This window comes from Triticum urartu, chromosome 2A (assembly GCF_056163025.1).
Source record: "Triticum urartu cultivar PI428250 chromosome 2A, HENAU_Tu73, whole genome shotgun sequence".
In the NCBI taxonomy this organism is placed as follows: Eukaryota; Viridiplantae; Streptophyta; class Magnoliopsida; order Poales; family Poaceae; genus Triticum; species Triticum urartu.
Genome location: NC_141874.1, coordinates 701381458 through 701387865, shown reverse-complemented (window position 1 = coordinate 701387865; position 6408 = coordinate 701381458).

The window sequence follows — 6408 nt, the reverse complement described above, 5'->3', positions numbered from 1 at the left end:
ACGATGGGGGCAGCTGCTCGAAGTGAACTCAAGTGTGATACGAAGAAACCAAGACAGAAACTTTAGCATTCGCAGTTCTCATGCCATAAGCATTGCGCCAGGGCCCCATGGATGCAATCATTGGACGGAGTGCATCAAAGATAAATGTGTTGAGCTGCTGTCTGGGAATTGGGTCTTCAATCAGCAGAGATAGGAGAGCAGAGCCTTGGGTCGAGAGACCAAACTGAATTCCATGATCATGCAGGACAACAGATACAGCAAAGGAATCGGTTGGCACTGGAGAGTCCATAGGCTGCAGAGATTGCTGTGGGAGAATGATCAAATCAGTGGTAGCAGAGCTGCTGTCTTCATCCGCGGTGGAAAAGGAGTCATTCCAGGCTTCAGTTGGGCTGTCAGTAAGGTTATTTTCAGGGAGAATGCCATCTTGAAAGGTAAGGCCTTGAGCAGCCAGCCATGCCTGGTAGTTGACCAAATGTGGTGGGAGCGGTGGAAGGGGAGGTGCAGGCGGCTGCGGCCACGCGCCCCAGGCAGCGTTGGCACCATCAATGTTGTCGTTGTTGACAGCCTCTTCAGGATCAGCAGGAGCAGCATTCTGCACAAGCTAGTTATGCACCTGTTGTTGATACAATTGCTCCGTAGTGATTTCGGGGCCAAACTGAGGGTGAGGATTGCCATCGGGCGGCCGTGGTTCTTCACCAGCAGGCTGAACTTCAGGGAGTAAACCATTCCAGTCATTGCTGCGAAGGATGGTAACTTGCACAGTCCGGCAGTTTCTGGCTCCCCCAAGCTGCCAGATGACGAAGCTCTTCGGAATCAGGCGCAAGCGAAGGACACGGGCTTTGATCAGCATGTATCGACGATCCTGCCTCGGATTGTACCAAGTCACCAGAGATCCAAATCCGCCAAGAGCCTTGGTGATGTAATAGTCGGTCTGATAGTCATATGGGAATCCAAAGAACATCAACCAAACCGCTGGGCCAAGAGTAGTGATGCGGCGATTCAGAGCTTCATCGTGCGGCACAAAGTTGATAAGAAGATCTTCATCTTCAAGCTCAATGGGCGTGTTGACAACAGTGTCACGCAAGAAAGAATCCGCAAAACCAAAAATCCCAATGCCAAGCGGATGATCACTAACTTCAGTAGGGTAAAGCTGAGAGGCATGGAGCGGACCTACGATTGCATTGCGAACAGTAGCACGGCGATGTAGAGGAACATATTCACTGGCCTTCGCAATGGCCAAGAACTCGTGGCTGAGCGGCGGAATTGGCCCGACCACCATCCCGCTGCGCACCACGTGATCCGCCGGTCCAGGCTCGACGGCGAACCCCGGAGGAAGAAACGGAACTGGATTCAGTGGGTAGTTCGCCATTGCCAAGGTCTGCGGGGGTGGCTGGGTTTGGCCAGTGGGCGAGACTGGTGATGGGACTGGGCAGGGGCGCGTCGGTTGAGAACTCGAGGAGGGAGACAGAGCGTGAGGGGTAGGGGTGGAAAGCAGCGTAGATTTGGGAATCCATTTCCATCTTTGGGCGCGGATGCGTCTGTAACAAGATCGATCCACGTGTCCATAAAACCCACAGCTATCAATAACGAGTAAAGAGACTTGCCGGTAACAATATTGAACTAGGTATTGAGATACCGACGATCAAATCTCGGGCAAGTAACATACCGATGACAAAGGGAACAATGTATGTTGTTATGCGGTTTGACCGATAAAGATCTTCGTAGAATATGTAGGAGCCAATATGAGCATCCAGGTTCCACTATTGGTTATTAACCGGAGACGTGTCTCGGTCATGTCTACATAGTTCTCGAACCCATAGGATCCGCACGCTTAAAGTTCGATGACGGTTATATTACGAGTTTATGTGTTTTGATGTACCGAAGGAGTTCGGAGTCCCGGATGAGATCAGGGACATGATGAGGAGTCTCTAAATGGTCGAGACGTAAAGATTGATATATTGGACGACTATATTCGGACATCGGAAAGGTTCCGAGTGATTCGGGTATTTTCGGGAGTACCGGGGAGTTACGGGAATTCATATTGGGCCTTAATGGGCCATACGGGAAAGGAGAGAAAGGCCTCAAAGGGTGGCCGCACCCCTCCCCATGGGTTGGTCCGAATTGGACTAGGGAGGGGGGCGCCCCCTTCCTTCCTTCTCCTTTTCCCTTCCCTTTCCTTCCCTCCTACTCCTACTACTTGGAAGGGCTCCTATTTCTACTAGGAAAGGGGGAATCCTACTCCCGGTGGGAGTAGGACTCCACTAGCGCGCGCCATAGAGAGGGCCGGCCCTCCCCCTCCTCCACTCCTTTATATACGGGGGCACGGGGCACCCCAAAGACACAACAATTGATCCCTTGGATCTCTTAGCCGTGTGCGGTGCCCCCCTCCACCATAATCCACCTCGATCATATCGTAGTGGTGCTTAGGCGAAGCCCTGTGTCGGTAGAACATCATCATCGTCACCACGCCGTCGTGCTAACGAAACTCTCTCTCAACACTCGGCTGGATCGGAGTTCGAGGGACGTCATCGAGTTGAACGTGTGCAGAACTCGGAGGTGCCGTGAGTTCGGTACTTGATCGGTTGGATCGTGAAGACATATGACTACATCAACCGCGTTGTGCTAACGTTTCCGCTTTCGGTCTATGAGGGTACGTGGACAACACTCTCCCCTCTCGTTGCTATGCATCACCATGATCTTGCGTGTGCGTAGGAATTTTTTTGAAATTACTACGTTCCCCAACATTATGTTGATCTCCCCAAGGAGAAGTGGTTTAAATACCATCTTCCCCTAGAAGTGAAAGTAGCTGCACCTATTAAAGTTGAAGAAAAGATTGACACTTATAATGATCCAATTGTTCCTACTTCTTATGTTGAGAAACCACCTTTCCCTGTTAGGATAAAGGATCATGCTAAAGCTTCAAGTGTGGTTCGTAAAAGCAATATTAAAACTTATGCACCTCCTGAGCAAATTAAAGTTGAACCTAATACTGCTATTGTTAAAGATCTCTTGTTTGATAATATTGATGGGCATGTTATTTATTTCTATGATGAAACTGCTAGAATTGCTAAACCTTGTGCTAAAGATAAACCTAGACCTGTGGTAGGCATGCCTGTTATTTCTGTTAAAATAGGAGATCATTGTTATCATGGCTTATGTGATATGGGTGCCATTGCTAGTGCAATACCTATTAGCCTATATAGAGAAATCATGCATGATATTGCACCTGTTGAGTTAGAAGATATTGATGTCACAATTAAACTTGCCAATAGAGATACTATTTCACCAATGGGAATTGTAAGAGATGTTGAAGTCTTGTGTGGGAAAACTAAATATCCTGTTGATTTTCTTGTTCTTGGTTCCCCACAAGATAGCTTTTGTCTCATTATATTTGGTAGACCCTTCTTAAACACTGTTAATGCTACCATAGATTGCAAAAGAGATGTTGTTACTATTGGTTTAGATGATATGACTCATGAATTTAATTTCTCTAAATTTAGTAGACAACACCGTGAAGAAGAATTACCTAGTAAGGATGAAATTATTGGTCTTGCTTCTATTGCCGTACCTCCTAGTGATCCTTTAGAACAATATTTGCTAGACCATGAAAATGATATGTTTATGAATGAAAGAAGGGAAATAGATGAAGTATTCTTTAAACAGGAACCTATTCTGAAACACAATTTGCCTGTTGAAATCCTAGGGGATCCTCCTCCACCCAAGGGTGATCCCGTGTTTGAGCTCAAACCGTTACCTGATACTCTTAAATATGCTTATCTTGATGAGAAAAAGATATATCCTGTTATTATTAGTGCTAACCTTTCAGAGCATGAGGAAGAGAGATTATTGAAAACTCTGAAGAAGCACCGTGCTGCTATTGGGTATACTCTTGATGATCTTAATGGCATTAGTCCCACTCTATGTCAACATAAAATTAATTTGGAAGAAGATGCTAAACCAGTTCGTGATCATCAACGACGGCTGAATCCTAAAATGAAAGAAGTGGTAAGAAAGAAAATACTAAAGCTCCTTGAGGCAGGTATAATCTATCCCGTTGCTGATAGTCAGTGGGTAAGTCCTGTCCATTGTGTCCCTAAGAAGGGAGGTATTACGATCGTTCCTAATGATAAAGATGAATTGATTCCTCAAAGAAGTATTACAGGTTATAGGATGGTAATTGATTTCCGCAAATTAAATAAGGCAACTAAAAAGGATCATTACCCCTTACCTTTTATCGATCAAATGCTAGAAATATTATCCAAACATACACATTTTTGCTTTCTAGATGGTTATTCTGGTTTCTCTCAAATACCTGTGTCAACCAAAGATCAATCAAAGACTACTTTTCCTTGCCCTTTTGGTACTTTTGCTTATAGACGTATGCCTTTTGGTCTATATAATGCACCTGCTACCTTTCAAAGATGCATGATGGCTATATTCTCTGACTTTTGTGAAAAGATTTGTGAGGTTTTCATGGATGATTTCTCCGTTTACAGATCTTCTTTTGATGATTTCTTGAGCAACCTTGATCGAGTTTTGCAGAGATGTGAAGAAACTAATCTTGTCTTGAATTGGGAAAAGTGCCACTTTATGGTTAATGAAGGTACTATCTTGGGGCACAAAGTTTCTGAAAGAGGTATTGAGGTTGATAAAGCCAACTTTGATGCTATTGAGAAGATGCCATGTCCCAATGACATCAAAGGTATAAGAAGTTTCCTTGTTCATGCCGGATTTTATAGGAGGTTCATTAAGGACTTCTCAAAAATTTCTCGACCTCTGACTAATCTATTACAAAAAGATATACCATTCGTTTTTTATGATGATTGTGTAGAAGCATTTGAAATTCTTAAGAAAGCATTGATCTCTGCACCTATTGTTCAGCCGCCTGATTGGAATTTACCCTTTGAAATTATGTGTGATGCTAGTGATTATGATGTAGGTGTTGTTCTATGGCAAAGAGTTAATAAGAAATTAAACATTATTCAATATGCTAGTAAAACTCTATACAATGCTCAAAGAAATTATGCTACCACTGAAAAAGAATTCTTAACAGTTGTATTTGCTTGTGATAAGTTCAGACCTTATATTGTTGATTCTAAAGTAACTATTCACGCTGATCATGCTGCTATTAAATATCTTATGGAAAATAAAGATGCTAAATCTAGACTTATTAGATGGGTTCTCTTGCTACAAGAATTTGACTTACATATCATTGATAGAAAGGAAGCTGAGAACCCCGTTGCAGACAACTTGTCTAGGTTAGAGAATGTGCTTGATGACCCACTTCCTATTGATGATAGCTTTCCTGATGAGCAATTAAATGTCATAAATGCTTCTCATACTGCTCCATGGTATGCTGATTATGCTAATTACATTGTTGCCAAGTTTATACCACCTAGTTTCACATACCAGCAAAAGAAAAAGTTCTTCTCTGATTTGAGGCATTACTTTTGGGATGACCCACATCTTTATAAAGAATGAGTAGATGGTGTTATTAGACGTTGTGTACCTGAGCATGAATAGGAACAGATCCTACGCAAGTGTCACTCCAAAGCTTATGGAGGACACCATGCTGGAGATAGAACTGCACATAAGGTATTGCAATCTGGTTTTTATTGGCCTACTCTCTTCAAGGATGCCCGTAAGTTTGTCTTATCTTGTGATGAATGTCAAAGAATTGGTAATATTAGCAGACGTCAAGAAATGCCTATGAACTATTCACTCGTTATTGAACCATTTGATGTTTGGGGCTTTGACTATATGGGACCTTTTCCTTCCTCTAATGGATATACACATATTTTAGTTGATGTTGATTATGTTACTAAGTGGGTAGAAGCTATTCCAACTAGTAGTGCTGATCATAACACTTCTATTAAAATGCTTAAAGAAGTTATTTTTCCAAGGTTTGGAGTCCCTAGATATTTAATGACTGATGGTGGTTCACATTTTATTCATGGTGCTTTCCGTAAAATGCTTGCTAAATATGATGTTAATCATAGAATTGCATCTCCTTATCACCCACGGTCTAGTGGTCAAGTAGAATTGAGTAATAGAGAGCTCAAATTAATTTTGCAAAAGACTGTTAATAGGTCTAGAAAAAATTGGTCCAAGAAACTTGATGATGCATTATGGGCCTATAGAACTGCATATAAAAATCCTATGGGTATGTCTCCGTATAAAATGGTTTATGGAAAAGCATGTCACTTACCTCTCGAACTAGAACACAAGGCATATTGGGCTATTAAAGAGCTCAATTATGATTTCAAACTTGCCGGTGAGAAGAGGTTATTTGATATTAGCTCACTTGATGAATGCAGAACCCAAGCCTATGAAAATGCCAAGTTGTTTAAAGAAAAGGTTAAAAGATGGCATGATAAAAGGATACAAAAGCGTGGGTTTAATGTAGGT